This window comes from Rhincodon typus, chromosome 34, assembly GCF_021869965.1.
Source record: "Rhincodon typus isolate 14 chromosome 34, sRhiTyp1.1, whole genome shotgun sequence".
Classification (NCBI taxonomy): Eukaryota; Metazoa; Chordata; class Chondrichthyes; order Orectolobiformes; family Rhincodontidae; genus Rhincodon; species Rhincodon typus.
This window is the reverse complement of record NC_063365.1, coordinates 11,386,315-11,407,815: the sequence shown is the minus strand read 5'-3', so window position 1 is coordinate 11,407,815 and position 21,501 is coordinate 11,386,315. Positions and strand designations below refer to the sequence as shown.

The following is a 21,501-nucleotide window of genomic DNA, read 5'->3' as shown; positions in this document are numbered from 1 at the left end:
CACCAATTTATTTACATGAGCATAGTACAGTACTTGACACTGGTCTCCTCAGAGCCAGCTCTGAGTGAACAGAATCTCTGATACTCCTGTTTATATCTGTCAGCCAGGGCTCCCCGATTGGACCAGGTTAACAGCCCCAATTAGGGAACTCATATTCTATAATGTCCTTCTGGCTGACCACAGTACAATCTCTACTGTATCAAGCTTTTCCAAGTGCTGTAGGAGCTGCACTCATCCAGTCAAGTGGGGAGTGTTCTGTTAAATTCCTGGCTTATGCCTTGTAGGTGATGGGACAGGCTTTGCAGAGTCAGAAGGTGAGTTAGTCATATGAATGTACCAATTTGGAACAGGTACAGGCCATTCAGGCCGTAAGATAGACCGGAAGACCTGAGTTCAAATCCGACATGCTGCAGAGCTGTGTAATAACATCTCTGAACAGGTTGATAAGAAAAATAGGTTTTTGAACTGTGTTGTGGCCTCCTCTCTACTTTCCTGTCTACCCCTCTGATATGCTTTGATTCCCCTTTCAAACAAGAATCGATCCAATTCAACTCCAGAATTCCCAGCCTTTGACCTGTTTTTGTCGCATCAGTAATTCTGTGGTTGATCTTGTTAACTTTCTGGTCCATGTTAACACCGAGGGTGTTGATGGATGGGAATTCAATGATAGTAATGACATCAAGGGCAAACAGTTACATACTCTTGTACTGGGGACGATCATCCCCAAACTTATCTGGCATCAATGTCACTTTCTACCTGCCAGTCTGCATCTGCACACTGTGTATGTCTTTCTCCACCTCTTCAGTATCTGAAGAGACTTCTGTAGAGGGGAAGAGAAATAACATTAGGGGAGTGATTTTCTAGAATGTACCGGGGTGCGAGACTAAAATAAGCAAACATCCGATGGTTAAAAGAGAATCAAAGAGAAAGTTAGGGGATGGGGGGGCGCGTGGTGGGAAGGCAAACGTCGGCGATAACAGTACAGAAAATAGCTTTTCCTTGTTCATGCATGTTTGCGTGGGCACTTAGATTGAGTGGCGGGGGGGGGGGCGCGTTGGTTGCAGTGGGGGTATGGTCTGATGTTTTGAAGATCATTCCTAATACATTCAACTCGAGTGATATGGTGCCATGTGGGGCAACTGCAGTCTCTCCAGTGAATTAGGAAAATGAAGAGCTTCATTGTTGCTGATGCTTAGGGCTGTTGGAAAACAGCCATCACTGTGACCAGAACCAGCAGCCAAAGCCACGTGAGACAATCATCCTAACTGCTACATTGCTCGGAAACTCAGGAAATGAAAACTCAACACTGATAATTTATGAATTATCAAGACTCTGAATTGAATTTGTAAACATAGGAAACCCTCAATTGAGTGGTTTCTTCCAATTCAACATCTTCATTCTCCGAGCTTTTGGAAGATTTTTTCTCAGAACCATTTCAAATTTTGCACAATAAATCTTTGCTTCGAATCACATTTAAATAGTTACAGACAGACAATTTATAAAAGGACAATTTGTGGATAAAATGCAGCCAGATGGGTTGGCAGCCTACTGCTCGTTCGAAGCCAAAGCTGCTCTTTATTTTCCTGCAGTCCTTGTTCAAAAGAGACAGATTTTTTTTTCCCCAAAACAAGATGGAAATAATACGCTGCTCTTAAGACATGCAATAATAAACTGTGTCTGGGACTGCTGCTGTGAGACTGAGTTGAGTCTTTGCTGATCCAGTTCAAAGTGGCTGGACGTCAGGGCAACCTGGTGATCTACCACATCCCCACCCCTTCTCTGCAGCAACAACAACTTGCATTTACATAGCATTAAGAGGTCTAACCCTCCAAATACCATTCATGAGTCAGCCTGGTTGGTCAGTCCTCGAATATAGACTGGTAAATCCTCAACTTGGCTCTAGTGCTGCATTACAAAACGTTATCTGGACTGCAAATCTTCTGATGCCAACTGTGTCCCCATGGAGCTGACTAGACCCAAAAGACCCTGAGCCTGGTGGAGGGTAGTCACTAACTTGTCATTAGATGACAAGTTGCCTGCTGTAATCAAACAAAAAGGGCTTCTAGTCTGCTTCAAACCCATTGCTATCATTGTGACATCAAACAAATGAAAGATGTCAACCATACCACAAACAAAATCCTCTTCCCAAAACAAAACAGCACTTACCACTGCATCAATGACAGTTATCCCCCCAGTGATGATGACTTTTCTTTCGTACAAATGAATAACCGAACATGGTAAGTGTGCCAAAGCCTACTTAGAAATAACTACTGATTCTGTGTTCTTTAAGATGTAAACAAATCTCCCTGTGGAAACAAACATGGGGATGGGTTCCAGATTATTTGAAAGTAATTTCTTCAGCCATTGAGTCATTCAAAACAGAACAAATCATTTGAATTGCTTAAAAAGAGAGATTTAGCATTTTCAACAAGCAGACAGTGGAACTGTGCAAGTTTAATTGGTTCCAGTGATGTCCAGGAGAGTTTGTGAGAAGACTAGCCAAGGCTGTTCCTTGTCTTTAACAAGAAGTGATTTTAACCAGTCTTTTCTAGCTGAATTTGGTCCCAAGTTTGAATCAATTTGCAGAACCTAGCGTTTGCAATTGTCTCAAAACAGTACTCTGAACACTGGCAAGTATTCTAGTTGCTCATCATCAGGAATCACCAATACTATTTTAGGAAACGGTATTAGGTGTAAATTACTGTCACCTATCCTCAATTTGCTCAGAATGGGGAGACTGTGGTTTTCTAAAATATCTTTCACAGGATGTGGGTATCACTGGCAAAGCCAGCATTTATTGCCCATCCCTAACTGCCCTAGAACTGAGTGACGTGCTCGGCCATTCAGAGGACGAGAGTCAACTAAATTTTTTGTGTCTGGAGTCACATGTAGGCCAGACCACGTTAGGATGGTAGATTTCCTTCTATAAAGGGTATTAGTGATCAGATAGAGTTCTACCACAGTTGATGATGATTAGTCACCGTCACCTAGATTGGATTTATAATTCCATATTTATTAACAATATTTAGATTGCACGATCTGCCATGGTGGGATTCAAACCATGTCTTCAAATCAGGGTTTTGGAATTACTAATCCAGTGACAATTACCACTTCTCAAACACCTTTCCAAGTGATCAGAGATTTAAGATCAAATGAAGGGAGGAGCATCCTTTTCACAAACACCACGAGTGAAGCTAAAGTCAAGCAGCTCAGGAAATTTTTCACCCATGCTGGAGGATTCCGGGTTCAGAGCGGGGAGAGAAGGCAGTGCACACTTTGGAAAACTCCTTTATCCATCTTCCTGACATTTGGGAATCACTCAGTCAAAAAAGATTTGGATAGATTTGGAGTAACATTTTCTTATTTTGGCCATATTTTAGTTGCTTCCAATATTCTGTCCTCAACAGCAGAAAATGATTGACACTGGGCTGGTGTTCCAAGGGAGTAAAATATGAGTGTTGACAGATTATCTGTCTTCATAGAGGACATCTCATTCAATTTTGAGTCTTTCTTAAACTGACATCCGTCTGTATAACTTACCCATCAGCAGACCATGGAATGATGATCAGGTGTAAGACTAGAGGCCTTCTTGGTCTCATTAATACACCATTCAGCAGTGGATTTACTCATTTTGTACAACAACAGAATATTGTATTTCAAAACAGTGTCCATCCAGTTCACCTCTACAGACACAACATAATTTTCTCCTCCCTTTTCCATGGAATTCCAGGTTAGGGTACAATTCCACGGGCACTAGTTCACCTCTGGTACTTTATCCAACTTGTCATCTTTCATGGGATGTGGGCATTGCTGGCTGGGCCAGCATTTATTGCCCATTCCTAATTGCCCTGGAGAAGGTGCCAGTGGGCTGCATCTAGAACTACTGCAATCCCTGAGGTGCAGATACATTCATAATCCTAGTAGGAAGGGAGTTCCAGGATTTTGAGCCAGCAACAGTGGAGGAATGGTGATACAGTTCCAAATCACGATGGTGTGACTTGGAGGGGAACTTGTAGATGGTGGTGCGCACATGTACCTCCTACTCTTGTCCTTGTAGATGGTGGAGGCTGAGGGTTTGGAAGGTGCTGCCTAAGGAGCCCTTTGGCATTACTACAGAGAATTTCATAGACAGTACCACTTCCTGGTGGTAACGGAATTAATGTTACAGGCGGTGGATGGAGTGTCAATCAAGTGGGCTGCTCTGTCCTGGATTTTGTCAAGCTCCAAGTGGAGTGAATTGAGTTGGTTGAAGACTGGCATGTAAGACTGGCATATAAGACAGGCATGTATACTCCTGTGTACACCTTAGTTGCAGCATTTCCTGACAATGCAACAGCAACAGGATGTTGAATGTCCCATTCATTGACTGGCAACCATTTTGACTCATCTGCTAGTTGTGAAAACCGCAATCTAATGATCTTAACCTATCTCTTCTAACAATTAAACCTGGGATATTTCATTCTTGTATAACGGCTCAGCTTTTCACTGAATCTTTGAAGGACTCACTTGCCACACATTTCCACACCCTTTCTTTCTTTACCTGGACCCTGACATTGGCATCAATCCAACCCATCGCCCTTTCAATTGCTTCTGTTTTCTCTGTGCTCCTTATCTTAGTGCTGTTTCCTGCACATATTGGTTCTCTATCAGCCAAGCACCAGCTGAGGCTCAGACATTGTATGAGGTGTCACTAGGACAACACATGAGCTCAGTGTTCTCCAATTTAAGTAATTCCATTTAAAAACGGGATTATTAATAACTTTTGTGGAAATACTTAAGGTGAAACACCTCCTGGAGTATCATTTGATAAATATTTCCACATGTATGGTCGCTTGATAATTCACTTGAGGATGACTTTCAAGCATTTTTAAGCTGGTTTCTCCATGAAAACATGTATCATATTACCCAACCTGTCATCCCTTATCCCCTACGTATACTGCAGAAGGAACTTTGCAGTTAAAATCATTATTACTTTCTGTAAGAGTTGCAAGATTACTTTGTGGAAACACTCCTGGGTCCAGACTGATTACTCCAAGAAAATAATTTGGAAAGGCTTATGAAACATAGAGATATGCAATGATAGAATGGCGCAGTACAGAAGGGTGCCATTCAGCCCATTGGCACCCTTCAAAGGGCTATCCAAGTGGGCAGACTCCCAAGCTCTTTCGCCATAATCCAGCAATGTGAGAATGAGAAATTGCTTCTCTACCACATCATCGATTCAGCAGAATCAAAGTTTTAAATCTGAACTGAGCAAACAATGCGTTTCTGAAACTGTATCCCTATTTACCAGCAGGTTTGTCTCTCAGGAAGATGCAACCTGGCTTTTATTTGGAAAGGGTCACCAGATGGCAGCCATGTTATTTTGCCAAGTCCATCCCCTATATCCTTCACCAATACATTTGACAGCCATGCTTTCAGCTTTCTACACCATACGCTCTGGGGTTTAGTCCCGAAACTCATCCACCTCTTTTATCATTCTCTTGGTCTATGGGCTGAACCTTATTGCTGTTTTGGCTAAGTGTAAGCTCCATTGGGTTGTGTGGAATGATTCTCACCCTATGTTACCAAACCTGCCTCATTAATGGCATTGCTCATGTCTAATTTCAGCTCCATCTTGCCATACGCTGTCCTCAGAACAATGCACCACTCAGCTGATACTCTGGATTTCACCGGCACCCCTTACGCCCATGCCATCTTAAACAGCCAGACAAGCACCATTTGTCTGGAGCTGTCCTGCTCAGTTTCTGACCTTTGCCCCTCACATGGCAGATGATGGGGAATCGTCGTCCTGCTTTGAGGGCAGGATCCTGAAGGTCCTACTGGGCAGGGGTGATATCAACCTGGGACTCCCTCTTTCTTCAGGACCAGCAGTGGAGGCCACTAAACTGAACCATGCCCATCCTGGTCTGAGGTTGCCACCTGGGTCAGTGTAGTTTCAGCTAGGAATGCCCAGAAATGTCAGAAGGAGATGAATGTCCTTCTGCACTCCACCAGGGTAAATGTCAACTCCTTCTCTCTGATACCTCACACTCACTCTATTTCTACTACTTTACCCAACTCCTACCAAGGCTCACACTCTACCACTCTCATTGATACCAGCCACATTCACCCCATTCACCCTCACCCACTCCAACTCTCGACATCTTTAACCCTGCATACCCACAGCGCTGCCTCCTCACTCAATTAGGTACACCTCTCCACTAGCACCAACAGTAATAGCTGTGCCAACCACTTTATCATCTCCCCGTAATACCATCTCCCTTAAAACCCATCTGGTTCAATAATGTCCTTTAGGGAAGTAAATCTGCCACCCTTACCTGGTCTGGCTTACATGTGATTCCAGAGCCACACCAATGTGGTTGACTCGTAACTGCCCTCTGGGCGACTAGGGATGGGCAATAAATACTTACCTGACCTAGCCAGTGATACCTGCATCCCATGAATGAATAAAGGAAAAAATCCTGCTTCTTTCTCACTCCAGGAGGGAAAAACCCACAATAGGACATAGAGATTCAAGACAGGGGCAGTGCTACTGGGATTCCCTGAATGAAATCTATTCCCCTTGACTGAGGCTTGCTGACAACTATGACTAGCTTCCTGGCTTTGTGTCTGCAATAAATTGCAAGGCTAGGCAGCAGCAAAATGAGCCTGGTCGCTCTGGCTGAGGGGCTAAAGCTCAAAAAGAGACAACAAAGCAAGGCAGGTCTGCTGTCAGCATCCAGGTAGGCTCAGAGTGAATGAGCGCTATGACAGTGAATGAACAGCCTGGAGATGCAGCCTGGTGCAGTCTTTGAGCTGGATGTGTGTTCTTAAGCACAAAGTGTCCTTGCTGCAGCTTTACAATGAGAGTTGTTATTGTGCCCAATGTGCAGCAGTGAAGTGCAGAAGTGTGCTGTAAGTGGATCAGAGATGTGCCATGTGGGTACCATGCCAATGTCTATGGATATTTGGGGAATGTGACTGGGGTCCACTGAACCCTGAAATTTCGACGACTAGCCGAATCCACCAGGTACCCATTCTTCCTGATGTCGTGTTTGCTGGGGGCTGTTTGGTAAAATCTGAACCTGCATGTTAATGAGGTGAGAGACAGTAGGAACTGCCGATGCTGGAGATTTCTGAAGAAGGGTCTCAACCCGAAACGTCAGCCTTCCTGCTCCTCTGATGCTGCTTGGCCTGCTGTGTTCATCCAGCTCTACACCTTGTTATCCCTGTTAATGAGGTGAGTTGGGTTGTCAACAAGGAGTTTACCCAACGTTAATCGCTGTCAGTTGGTAACTTGCTGCTGCCTGGTGAAAGTCTCCCCATGGCACGAGTGGAAGGCATAAAAGATGGAATGAGATGATCTCGAGGATGAGATGGTCCTCACTAGACTTCCCATTCAATTCTGCCATACATCTTGCCATAACCCACGTCACTCAGACTCCTATAAGATTCTGCCCTGTCTCTTTTTGTTCAGCTCTTAGTCACTCTTCCAAATATCTTTGCTGTCTATCATTTTTAATGGAATATGCTTCTGGGATATTTTACATTCAAGTTGCAGTTGATGGGCCTAACCTGTTTTTTTTTTGCTGGTACTTCATTCATGTGCCCATTTTCAGTTGTATTGCGTGAGGTCAGAGACACAACACGAACCGGAATCAAACATGTGGCCTTTCCAATCCCTATTGTACAAAACTGCAACTGGATTAACTTTTGCCACCTCTTGAGGGAGCTGTAGTGACTGCTTCTTTGAGGTGGCATCATAACCTTAAGGCAGTGAGTGCTCAATTATGGATCATTCAAGGTTAGCATTACACCAGTGGAGCAGAGGATAATGTACTTAAGTTAAAGTTAAGGTATGCTGTCGGGCAGAGTAAATGGAACATGTTCCTGCACCTAACCCATGTTATGGCATCTGATACAGATCACTCTTAACAAAATATTTTACCACAAAATGATTAGAGCGTGCAATGATCATATCTGGCACCATATGTATATTTTCTGTTAATTGAAGCTAAAACCTTTTAAAATTGACTTCTCTCTGCATCCGTTCTTTCTTTGCTGTAATTATTGCTTCAGCTTTCTATTCAGCTGGCTGGTATAATATTTTTTTAACCTATCAGTGTGCCCACTCTGGCTCCTCTCAATGTCCCTCTTACTCATCAGTAGGCAATACCAGGTACTGCCAAAGCCTTATTCTACCCTCTGCTTTATGTTTCTCCATGGTGAGAAATATTAATCTGCCCAACAACCCACTGATGCTGACCTGGCTCCAAGTTTCTGTCCAAACCCACAGCACCACATAAAGTGAAAGCAATTTGTAAATTTTTACTTGACTGCTTGGTGTCAGTTTGAGTGAGCCATAGAATGATACAGAAGATGAGGTATTTCCTGGCTGTTGCAACCATGGAACCAGCCTGAAGCATCCTTGACTGTGTAGCATCACTGAGCAGGAATAGTGTTCTTGTACATTTGGCACTGCTTGGTGCTGTTGTTGTACATTTCCGTTATTCTTATTAATCAGCCTACAGAAGGTTGAAAGTAATGTTCAAAGTAATCATCAGAAGAAATCTGAACATTTGCTTTCACTTCTACATTTGTGTGTGTGTGTTTGTGAGTGTGTGTGTGTGTGTGTGTGTGTGTGTGTGTGTGTGTGCTTGTATCTGTGCTTCTGTGCGTGTTGATGCATGTTTGTGTGATTGAGGCTGAATAGGCTGGGGCTATTTTCCCTGGAGCGTCAGAGGCTGAGGGGTGAACTTATAGAAGTTTGTAAAATTATGTGGGACATAGATAGGGTGAATAGCCAAGATCTTTTCCCCATGGTAGTGGAGTCCTAAACTAGAAGGCATATGTTTTAGGTGAGAGGAGAAAGATATGTAAGGGACCTAAGGGGCAACTTTTACATGCAGAGGGTGGTGCGTGTATGGCATACGCTGCCAAAGGAAGTGGTGCAAGCTGGTACAAGTACAACATTTAAAAGGCATCTGGATGGGTACATAAATAGAAAGGGTTTACAGGGACATGGGCCAAATGCTGGCAAATGGGACTGGATTAATTTAGGATATCTGGTCAGCATGGACGAGTTGGACTGAAGTGTTTGTTTTTATGCTGTGTAACTCTATGACACTGAGTGTGTGTCTATGCATGTTTGTGTGTGCATGTATGTCTGTGTTTTGTGTGTGTATGTTTGAGTGTGTGCCTATGCATGTTTGTGCTTGTGTATGCATCTTCATATGTGTCTATACAGGTTTGTGTGTCTGTGCACAGCCTCCAGATGCACTACATTCTAAAGCATGAGATCATGGCTGTCAAAACTTACAGGGGTAGCATTTTACCAAGAGTAATGTTCAACAATTTATCATCTTACAGAATCAGTTGTTGAGTTTAATGTGAACCATAGCAACAGAATGTTACAATTTATCTATGCTACATTGCTAGATTGAATAAGCATGTACCATTTATTCCTACAAGCCCTCTGCAGTATTTTAATTCACATCTGTATGACTGTGTATGAAGATCAAAGTGGACGGCTGACTGATACCTGGTTCTGTGATGCATAAAGGTTTTCATGTGGAGTTCAATTAATAATGAACAGCAGTCCTTAACTGTTGCCTGGTCCTCTGGAACAGCTCCTGAGATGTGAAGTTATATGCATCAGCCAACACTTACATAATCTACTGATCCTGTTAATGCAGTATTTCTATATGTACACATTGCTATTAAAGAGAGAATTATAACTCATAGCTAATGGCAGTATCACTTTTCAGCGCAGTAGCTAAGGACCAGTAAATCTGGTATCATCAAAGCATACAGTAAGGCAGCAAAACTGGCTACAGAGCAAATAGATTAAGCACACCCATTGACCTTATCCTTGCCAAGCTCCTTTGGCTTCCTGTCCCCAGTGAATCGACTGCAATGTTTTGTTCTTGTTTTCAAATTCCTTTGTGGTCCCTCTCCACCATATTTCAGTGCTCTTCTCCAGCTGTAAGCCCCTGCTTACTTTGTCTACATCTCCAATTGCATTGTTGCTAGTCCCTTGCTATACAATTAGAGGTCAATCTTTCAACCACTCGCCTCCCACTCACTGCACAACATTCCAAATCAGACAGGCTTTCTTTCTCACACACAATAAAAACCGAAAGAACTGCGAATGCTGTATATCAGGAACAAAAACAGAAGTTACTGGAAAAGCTCAGCAGGTCTGGCAGCATCTGTGAAGAAGAAAATCAGAACTAACGTTTCGGGTTTGGTGACACTTCCTCAGAACTGGCTTTCTCCCTGTCTCTGTTCTCCCAAAGAGTTGTTTCAGCACTACTGTGAGCTCCCCTTTCTGCATTCTCCTTGATCAAGCCCACCCCTGCTGAGTATCTTCTTTTCACTTGGTCTGATGTGTTTTAGTAACAAGAGGTTCCGTTTGATGATGTTGTTTCAATGCAGTTGTAACTAATCCAGGAAAGCCCCACGATCTTTGCATGAAATGTTTTGGTGGAATGTTTAGGACTAGATGAACCCCTCCCAGCCCGGTTATAATCTCTTCCAACCTCTTCCGTTGGGCAGAAGATACAAAAGCTTAAACACAGAGACCAACCGATTTAAGGACAGCTTCTTCCCTGCTGTTATTAGACTTCAGAATGAACCTCCCAAATTTTAAATTTAATGTTGATCTCGCTCTCTGTGCACCTTCTCTGCAGCCGTAACATTGTTTTCCTTACTCTGTTCTATTACCCAAATGCACTTTGTCTGATATGATCTGCCTTCCCTGCACGCAAAACAAAACATTACACTGTACCTAGGTACACGTGACAATGATATATCAAATAAAAATCAAATCAAGAAAAACCAGACACAATTCATCCTGTAAGTCCATTGTGTGACTTTCATTTTTTAAATTCATGTTGGAAAGGACTGACACACTAGGAATTTTGATAATGTTATCTTTGTGAAATGTTTATGTTAACTCTGTTGCTCTATCGACAGATGCTGCCTGGACTGCTGAGCATTTCCAGCATTCCTTGTTTTTATTTCTGATTTCCAGTAAATGCAATGTTTTGCTTGTGAAGTTTTCCAAATCTATGTATTGACTTGATAATCTTCCAACGCACCCTGTCAAGTGCAATGACACAGAATACAAACCGTATGGGAGTAGTTAGAATGTGGAACCTGCTACCACGCAGAGTATTCAAACAGAATCTACAACATTACATGAGGGAGAAAGAATAGACCCTGCGCTGATCATATTACATAATGCCATGAAGGAGGAGGTTGGGATAAGTCTATTGAGACAAGTAGCCTATTTTTGTGCAGGTAAGTCAATGTAAAATCCAGGAGATTCTAATTTCACATGCTGCTCTCCATATGTGTGCCTGTTACTGCGACATCTTGAATTGTGTGTACAAGTCAGTTCTAGCATTTCCCCTCTAGTTTCCCTGAATAGAGTCACAAAGCACGGAAACAGACCCCAACTCGTCTATGCCAACCAAACTTGCCTGTCTGCCTTTTTAAGTAGAGATAGTAGGAACTGCAGATGCTGGAGAACCTGAGACAACAAGGTGTAGAGCTGGATGAACACAGCAGGCCAAGCAGCATCAGGGGAGCAGGAAAGCTGACGTTTCGGGTCGGGACCCTTCATAAGACCTTTCTGAAGAAGGGTCCTGAGCCGAAACGTCAGCTTTCCTGCTCCTCTGATGCTGCCTGGCCTGCTGTGTTCGTCCAGCTCCAAAATGTGTTGTCTCAGACTCCAGCATTGGCAGTTCTTACTATCTCTGTACAAAAAGCAGGGTGCTATTTTAAGGAATCTGCATATGCTGCATACTAGACATTCAGTATAAGAGCCCAAAATATCCATTCAGTCCTTACTTTCAAATGGATACGATGATAATGTGGGAAGAAAGGCAGAGGATTAGGTCATTCAGCTCCTCAAACCTATTCAGCTGTTCAATTAAAATCATTATTGATTTACATCTCACCAGCCAAAGTATTGTCCAGCACTGCCAGGGTGCAAGATTTCAGCTGAAGTTCCTTGAGAGGTAAAAGCCATCCGATATAAATTCCATGAGCTGAATGTAATGTATCCAATCTATTCCCTTCCAATTTCCAGCCATTGGCATTCAGTCAATGTAGAAGGCCACTACAGGGAATGGTTAATTACATGAACTTCATTTAGGAAGTGAGATTCTGTTAGAAAGCTGAAATTGTCAGTGAAATTAGAAGCTAGAGAGGCTTTGGCTGTTAAACATTTAGCCACAAGCTTCCTTCTTGTCACCTTCATCTTTACTGTTTCCCTGGGGATTAGTTCCTCCAAAATCTCATCTGTGCAAGGCAATTGACAATTCACCGACTGCAAAGTTATCAGCTCCTGTAACCATGTCCAGTTGAATGACCTTATTGATAGTTCAGTCAAGGTGAAGTCTCTCCTGTTGTTCATTCTGAAGCCTTCTTTGATTTGATTTATTATTGTCACATGTACCTAGGTATTGTGAAAAGTTTTGTTCTGCATGCAGTATGGGCAGATCATACCATTCAAAGGGTATAAGGGTAACAGAACAGAGCAATGAGGTAACATCTTGAAACATAGAAATTCTGGTGCAGCCAAGTGAAATAAAGATAAAAAGAAAACAAAGGGGGTGAGAATCGTTTGGAGTTCAACAAGGATTGTCAAGTTGTTTTGTTGATGGTGTGAATTCTCAGTAATGTTAGACTGTACAGTGTTTCTCATCGTGCCCAGTACAAGCATGAAAACATTGTAAATTTAAAAGCTACATTTTAAAGAAGTGCGCAGAAAAGCTGTTAAGTTGCCTGAAGAATACCATGTGGTTTAAGACCGTATCAGCTCCAAACAATCCTAAAAGTCAAACAAGCACCTAATTAAAATGGACATTCACAATCATTTGGGAAGTTCACTCATCACTTTGATTAAGGGTGGGCCATCAACAAAAGAAGGACAGTAACATCACAGCCTATTCACTTTTTTGCTTCACCATGTACAAATAAAAGCTTGAAATTCAAAGGTTGTAGGATAAGTGTGAAATAGATCCCATCGACGTTTCATTGTATTGTGATGACTTCTCATCCTAAACACAAAGACTTTGGCTGTCCCAAACAAGGGGGCAAGGGTGGTATTAGTGCTGGACTGTTAATCCAGAGACCCAGTAACGTTCTAGTTCAAATCCTGCCATGGCAGATGCGGGAATTGAAATTCAATAAATATCTGGAATTAAGAGTCTAATGATGACATGAATCGATTGTCAGAAAACCCATCTGGTTCACTAATGTCCTTTAAGGAAGGAAATCTGCCATCCTTACCTGGTCTGACCTACATGTGACTCCAAACCCTCAGCAATGTGGTTGACTCTTAACTGCCCTCTGGGTGATTAGGGGTGCACAATAAATGCTGGCCTAGCCAGCGACACCCTCATCCCATGAATTAATAAAAACAACTCTCAATATGAAAAGCCACAACAGAAGATGTTTATCAGCCACCTTATTTGGAAAAGAATTGTGCCATGTCACATGGGTTAAGACAACCATGTGTCTTACCTGATGGTGACAGTTTAAAAAAAACCTCTGAGCTACATGTTTAACGTTGTGTTGTATCTGTATAGTGAACACTACTTAACAAAGACCAGAAACACCTATTTGCAAATAAATTTACAGACTGATTGTAATTGTTGTTGTGTTGTTCTGAATCATATAACTGCTTTAAAATTTAACTTTATTCTAGAGCGACACCACCGCTACACCTGTGCACATGCAGATAGATCACATAGTCACTTTTGCACGGGGGACAGACACTCAGTTCAGAGCAACAGCAGATGCTGATCTGAAGCAGAAAGACCACCTGAAAGCTGTCAAACCAGCGGCAAGATATAGCTAAGTTAATAAACAAGTACCTGCAAAGTAGGAGAAGGACTGTCCTCCACCATGCTCTACCCTCAAGTTCACCTGCGTACCAAGCTCCAGACAATTCAACTACAAGGAGCCTTACTGTTTACTGAGAATCTACTGCTTTTCAAGGCTGTCACTCCAGCAAAAGAATCAATTTATCTAAGGGACTACAGGCCTGTTACAAAAGGGGGTCAAATAATTCCAAATTGTAATTGTACTTTTTTTTTTCTAAATCTGGATTGAATCCTTGTTTGGTGATAGTGTATGTGAGCCTAGAGTGTGAGACATTGCATTTTAACCTTCATCATTTTTAAAGGTTAAAAAGGACAGAACTTTATCAAGCTTTGGCTAGATGTCAATTCAGGGAATATTATTGTAATATGAGCAGTCAGCATTCCCATCAGTCACAAATGTTTATCATTGTCCTCAATACAATAGGACATGGTTTGCCTATTTATGGATTTTGAACATGGAGTGCCCTATCCTGATATATGCTGCATAATCATGGCATGCAAATACAGCAGGAGATTCTAAGTGTAATTGGATTACTAAGACCTTGTCCCCTCAACTGCTATGCCATGTCACCCAAACAAGGCTTATAAGAGCATGTTGGCAAAAGCTTCCAAGGTGAGAGGAAATCATTGAGGAATGTCTTTGTGCAACCGAGAGACCTGGGATTGACCTTGTGAAACATAGTCCCCAGGTCAGAGTCTTTAGGTTCCCTGCATTTACTTCTCCTTTAGAGAGATGATTATGACCAATTTATGATGAGCAATGACATGGTCAAGGTAGCTTGAGACCAGGATTTGAATTTGGTGCAGTTGGAAAATACACGTGTTTCACATGCAGAAGGTATTTTTAACCAACCTGTTCAGACATATTATGATACACTTCTGCAGCAAGTCCGAAGTGTGCCAAAAGAGTGGCCTGATAATGTTTCTGCCTGCCTTTGCACTAGGGCAGCTTTTGTGTGTAAATGGAACAGAGCTTGCCTGCCCAAAGAAGCTGAATGACTGACTACTAGCACGAACAGCTCTGATATTTGAACCCAGGCCTATAAACAGGCTTCAACCTCAACCCTGCAGCTTAGACCACTGGGCATGCTTGTCACATGAGAACTCAATCATTACAAATGTCTTTAACCTGCTTAGTTTAAGTGCCTGATGAATGCAATTGCCACTTAAAGGACCTCACATAACTCACTAGTTGAGCCCTTATCTTCAGTAGGAAGCAAAACACCTACTCCACCCCCTTCAGATGCAGCCATTCCCCATTTCCATTGTGTCACACTTCATAAACTGAGTCACAGGCTCAGTCTATCAGTCTCAGTAACCCATCCAAACCTTTATGTCTCTTTGTTCCTTACACTTGCTGTCAACCCCAACAATTCTAAGCTTCCACATGTTCCTACCCATCTCTTCCATTTACAGTCTTCACATTCCCACTTTATCCACTGAGCACCGTGCCCACAGGCTTAGTCATTATAATAGTGACCCCCCACTGAGGTCAAGGTGTGGTGAACATCAATGATCCACAGTAAACCATGTTCTCCAATGTACTTTTGTATGTCATCCATACATATTGAGTTCCCCACATCATATCTATTCTCTCCACTGCATGCCAGCATGCTGCCTCCAATCCCTACAACTGACTGCCCCATCATGCCAACCACAGAAATGGCTACAGATAATGTCCCTAGATAATCAGTGAATGGAATTATTGTGGCCCACCAACCTGATCAACTTGGAATGACAGCCTGACTGATCTCTATACTGTTCCCCAACTGATTTATCAGTAATCTCCAGGCTGGTTGCACTAAACCTGCAGGATGGAGCATGGCCCAATCCCCTAGACTCCAATGATATAGGACCTCTGATTTTGACTGTCCAAAGTAACTGACTGTGTCCAAGCTGCTGGACTGAGATTGGAAGCTGTCCTTGATTGGCTATGGCATGACCCACTGACCGACAACAGTCCATCTTGACTGTTGCCACATGCTGCAGATGGGACATTGACATATGGAGCTGTACAGCAATGTGCCCAACCCTTTGACTATCATTGCTGACAGCCAGGACAAGCTGCCTGGCTTTGAGTCTGCACCAAAAGACAAGGCAAGACAGAAGAACTGTGTGAGCCTGTAAGTTCTGATTGAGGCAGAGGGCAAGGCAGACATGCTATGAGCATCCAAGTAGGCCCAAAGTGAATGAGTGTTTAGAGAGTAGGTGACAAGTTCTGAGATGCAACTTGGTCCAATCCATTAGGTGGATGTTGTCCCTGTGCAGAGAGTGTCCTCGCAGCAGCAGTCCAATGAGAGGTGACAGTGAGATCCAGAGTACAACACTGAAGTAGTGAACTGTATCACGGAGATGTGCCATGATGATGCAGTGAGTCTGATACATGTCTGATGCTAATGTCCATGAATTGGGTGTGTTATGACCCAGGCCAGACACCCTCAAAATATTTTAACAATGTAATCTTGACCCTAACTTTTCCTTATTATAAAAGGTACATGTCAGGTACTGTGTTCCAGATGCATTGTGACTGGCCAAATGACTCGAAGATAAGCAAAACACAATTTATTTAAACACTGTAGTTAAAAATACAACCAAAGAAAGAGGAATTTAAAATAACTTAACTCTATTGGAAAACTTAACAGAAATATAGATATAGTACCTATTGCTAATTAACTATTCTAGTATAGTAACAACCCATAAACACACCCCTTGGCAAAAATGCAAATTCAGACACAGATTCTCACATGCAGTTCTCCAATCCAGGAGGAAAAAGTCATCACGAGAAAATTCAGAGAGGGTAGCAGCTAGGAGACATTCACTGAAGGTTCCAACTCTTTTGAGACCCCAAAGGCTTCTGATGTTACTGAAAACACCAAAATCCAGAAATCTGGATAGGAGAGAGCTGGCCATACCCATTCAGGCTATTAAAAAAAAATCCAAGACCTCCCAAGCTGTTTATTCAAGAGGTCCTCAGAAGCTAGTTCACACTTCTACCTTGGAACCTCTCTTCAAAAAAGGACAAAATAACCTCTTAAAATGACAGCATCATCACAGTTGCGCGCTGTCTGTGGAGTCTACCCTGGGTTATTGGGGAACATCAATCAAGATGGCAGCCTGGAGGATTAAGCAGTGAACTGGAGCTGTTAGGCACTTGCTCTGGCCCTCGGATCGGAAATTATTGCTGTCTATTTTCTCTCCGTTGCCTTGGGGAATAACAAACTGCATATTACTGAGGTGAGAATAAGTTCTGATGAGATGTAAATACATACAAATAAGCCTCTCAATGCTCTAGCTCGTCTCGCCACTAAATGCTCGAGTGGAAAATCAGACTTTTTTCTTTTGCCACTGAGAATCTCATTTTTCCGATCGCATCATATTTTCCCAAATGGCTCCACATTTCCCACGTCGTGCAGGGGCTGGGAAAATTCTGCCCAATCCTTCAGAGAGCTACATTGAGCTTTTCCTGGAGAAATGACTTATCTAAAATCCATGTTAAATATGCATTACCCCATCTAAACTTTACACAGAAAATGGCAAAAGATTTTTCCTTCTTTTTATCAATTCTTTCCACTGTTTTATACCAGTCAACTGCATCCCTCCTGAGCCTCCCCATTCCCAAAGAATATGGCTCCAATTTTTCACTCTCTCGTAATGGTCAACCATGATTATTATCGATTTTCAAAGATTTTGTGTTTTATTCAATACAAGTTAAAACTCAGACTGACTATAATTGTGACGCTTACAGTCTGGCAACAAGTGAGTAATGTTCGAAGCATTTCAATATTTCTGAAGTTTTTTTTGGTGACTGTGATTTTGGAATTGAGTTATGTTTAAGCACGGTGTTCGAAAATAAAGTGAATTTGCAAGGATTTTTAAAAATTCAGGCTACAAGCTGCCAGCATTGATGAATGTGTATTAAAACCAGATGAAGCACTATGGGGGATGTCATAGCTCACAGTCTATTTCAAATTGATACAACACGGACTTGCTTTCCCATTCCAGGCCAATTAGCTCACAGGATCATAGGCCCTAAGCAATTCATCATCTCATTGCAGGTCACGAATTAATATTCATGAGCATTGCATAGTGGACAATTCTATTCATGTGGGCACAGCATGGGATGTCCAATACTGCGGGATTGTCCTGGAGTCTCCAGGAATTTGATCAATTTGCTGGATACTCAGCAAGTAACGTGGGAGAAAAATCATAGAGGCATCAAAACACTGGTGGGTCTTTTTGCATCTAATGTGCAGGTTGATTGTTATTTGTAAAATCTTTCGGAGACAAAAGGAAGAGGCTGTCAGACTGGGTGAGCCAGTCAGGGCAGTGGGAGGTTTGCTCACATGTTGAAACCTCCAGGATGTTCATAACATGAAGTACTCCTGGAGATGGGTCTGACTGGATTCCCTCAAAGGTGAATCCCTGCACGGGATGGCTACCAGCAGCCCTGCCCTTCTGCTTCCTGGGGTCGGGATTACTAATTATGGGAAATTTATGTTCAGGAGGTGGTCAGATTTTGAGTACCTGACTATACGGCTGCTCTCTCATTAGACAGAGACAACTGGTGGTGATTTAACCTGATGAGCATCGCACCTCAGGGGAGGGGAGAGGTTGAGAAGGAGAGTCCTTCATGGTAACCTTAGCTGATGCAGGAATTGAACCCACACTATTAGCCCAACAAACCAACTGTCCAGCCAACTGAGCTAACTGGGTAGTAGAACGCAGCTCCTGGACCAGAGGTGGAATCTGTCAGATTATCACCCAAAAAAACCTTCTGGCTCAATAATACCTTACAAAGAAGGGAGACTATCACCTTGGTTTGACTAACACAAGTCCAGTCCCACACTATGTGGTGACTCCACTGTCACATTCATAAAACTTGTTATCACACGGACAGTAAAGATAAAAAATAATCACTCACCTACTTTACAAAGGAGGTTCATCAATTTCCGTTTCTGTGGGGTGTGAAGAAAATCCACTTATTTATTCACCTATCTGCAGTGAATATGGAAAAAATATTTACTTTCATAAAGCAAGGCAGGAAATGTCAGTATACTATCAAGGAGGAGAGACTTCAACACATTTTTCCAAATTTTATCCCAGGGGATAAGTACTTTCACAGTCCAGTTGTCTGCCTTGTGGTAATATAACTGCTACCTCACTGTGAGACCACCAGAGGAGTTCAGCTTGTTTCTACAACTTGCAGGGTATTACAGACACACATATCGATGAAATGCTAAGGATTCCCTATCATGCTTTAGACGAAATGTTATTACATCTTCAACGTCCTGACTCCTGCTATGCCTTCTTTTAAAGCACTGTTCTGTGTCTCTGGAATCAGGTTTAACAACAGGTCTGAGTTTCAATGCATAAACCATGGATTCATACAATAATCATAAAGTCCTTGTATTTTTCACCTGCAGTTTATTGTATCAATATGAGCTTCCTGGAAAGCAAAGGATAATAATAATCTAGTGATAGCATCAATTTTCACATGTACACTGATGACACCCAGCTCTATCTTGCCTCCAATTCTCTTGATGCCCTACAGTTGTAAAATTGTCAATCTGTTTAATCCGATATACACTACTGGATGATTAGGAATTATCACGGATTAAATTTTGGGAGCACTCAAGTTGGTTTCTGTTCTGCCCCAAACTCCATTCCCTAGCTAGCCAACTATATTTCTGAAGAAGGGTCCCGACCCGAAATGTCAACTTTCCTGCTCCTCTGATGCTGCCTGGCCTGCTGTGTTCCTCCAGCTCCACACTGCGTCATCTCTGACTCCAGCATCGGCAGTTCTTACTGTCTCCATGTGCCTCTCCTTCTGTCTAAATAAGCTTATTCACATCCTAGATGGCACATTTGATCCCAAGATGAACTTTCGAACAAATATCCATGCCATCACTAACACCATCTATTTCCACCTCTGTAACACTCCCTGACATTGCTCATCTGCTGCTAAAACCCGCATTCATGTGTTTGTTATCTGTGGATGACTATTGCAACACACTCTAGGCTGGTCTCCACCACTCTACCCTCCGTAAACTTGAATTCACTGAAAACTCTGTTGCCTATGATTTATCTTGCATCAAGTTCAGTTCAGCTATCATTCCTGAGCTCACTTATAATGACTCCAATGTCTCAATTTTAAAATTTTCATCGTTTTTTCCAAATCCCTGCATGGTTTCTCCCTTCCCAATCTCCATAATCTCCCCCAATTCTGCATTGCTCTGTGAATTAGTTCTAACTGCAAATCTAAACTGAGGCTTCTTTAGTATCACTGATTTAATCATTTCACCCTTGGTTAGCTGTGCACTCAGCCTCCAAGGCCCTTAGCTCTGGAATTCCCTCTCCGTCTGTGCACTCAGCCTCCAAGGCCCTTAGCTCTGGAATTCCCTCTCCGTCTCTCTACTTTACTTTGCTATTTTAGAATGCTTCCTGAAACCCATCTCTTCAACTGAGCTTTTATCATTTTGCAGCCATTATACAGGGCCTTGGTGAGACCACATCTACAGTACTGTGCACAGTCTTGGTCTCCTTACTTGATTAACGATGTTCTGGCAATGAATGGAGTGCAACAAAGATTTGTCAGACTGATTCATCGGATGGCAGGACTGATGTATGAAGAGGGACTGGATCAGTTAGGCCTATTTTCACTAGAGTTTAAAAGAATTGGTGGGGGGAATCTCATTGAAAATTATAAAATTCTAACAGGGTAAGTGTAGGAAGGATGTTCCTGACGACTGCAGACTCTAGAACCAGGGGTCACTGTCTAACGTTATGGGGTAAGCCGTTTAGGACTGAAATGAAGAGAAATTTCTTCACCCTGAGGGTGGTGAGCCTGTGGAATTTTCTGCCACAGAAAGCAGTCGAGGCCAAATCATTGGATATTTTCAAGAGGAGATCCATTTTTCTTTGCCCTAAACAAATCAAGACATATGGGGAGAAAGCAGGGACAGGGTACTAAATTAGATGATCAGCCATGTTCATAATGAAGTGCACAGCGTTCTTGAACAGCCTACATCTGCTTCTGTTTTCTTTGATTCTAACTTAATGTCTCCTTATGTAGCTCACTGTCCTACTTTGTTTCAAAATGCTCCTGTGAAATCCTTAGAATCCTGTGCTGAGGGTACTGTATAAATGTGACTTGTTTTGTCAACTAACACATACACTGTAACAAAGGACTGAAAAAGAGTCTGAAAGATAAGGTTCTAGATGCCACGCACTCTCAGTCCATTATTACTATGGACTGTCACTAAGTGAAATATGGCTTTCTTTTCCTGCTCTTTTTACAAGTGACTGCTCAGCTCCAGATGATAACTGGTGGCATGCATTGATGCTGATGGGCAGATAGATATTAGTTTCAAATGCTGGTCAATTAAATGGCTAAACTCAATAGCATAGAAGTCCTGACATTGACAGTACAAAGTGCACATGTTTGTGTTGCAACAGGCAGCGTTTTTGTGAACTGTACTCTATTATCAGATAATTGCAGCTCTCAAAGTCACTGACGTCCAAGATTTTTAAAAGTCTGAGCATTTATTCCTGAAAGTCCCTCAAATATAATCAGCACTGCCCTTTGATAGTTCCCTTAAGCCTGCTGATTTCAATTAGGTCG

The 21,501-nt window shown here is 42.4% G+C and overlaps 1 long non-coding RNA gene across 1 annotated transcript in view; it reads right to left on the bottom strand.

The window, feature by feature from the left end:
• The window catches only part of LOC125486881, a 57,516-nt gene that overhangs the window by 13,936 nt on the left and 22,079 nt on the right, over positions 1 to 21,501 (bottom strand). Inside the window, exon 2 of the long non-coding RNA XR_007265501.1 lies at positions 18,802 to 18,875. This is a non-coding gene — a long non-coding RNA (uncharacterized LOC125486881). The remainder of the gene's footprint in view (positions 1 to 18,801; positions 18,876 to 21,501) is intronic.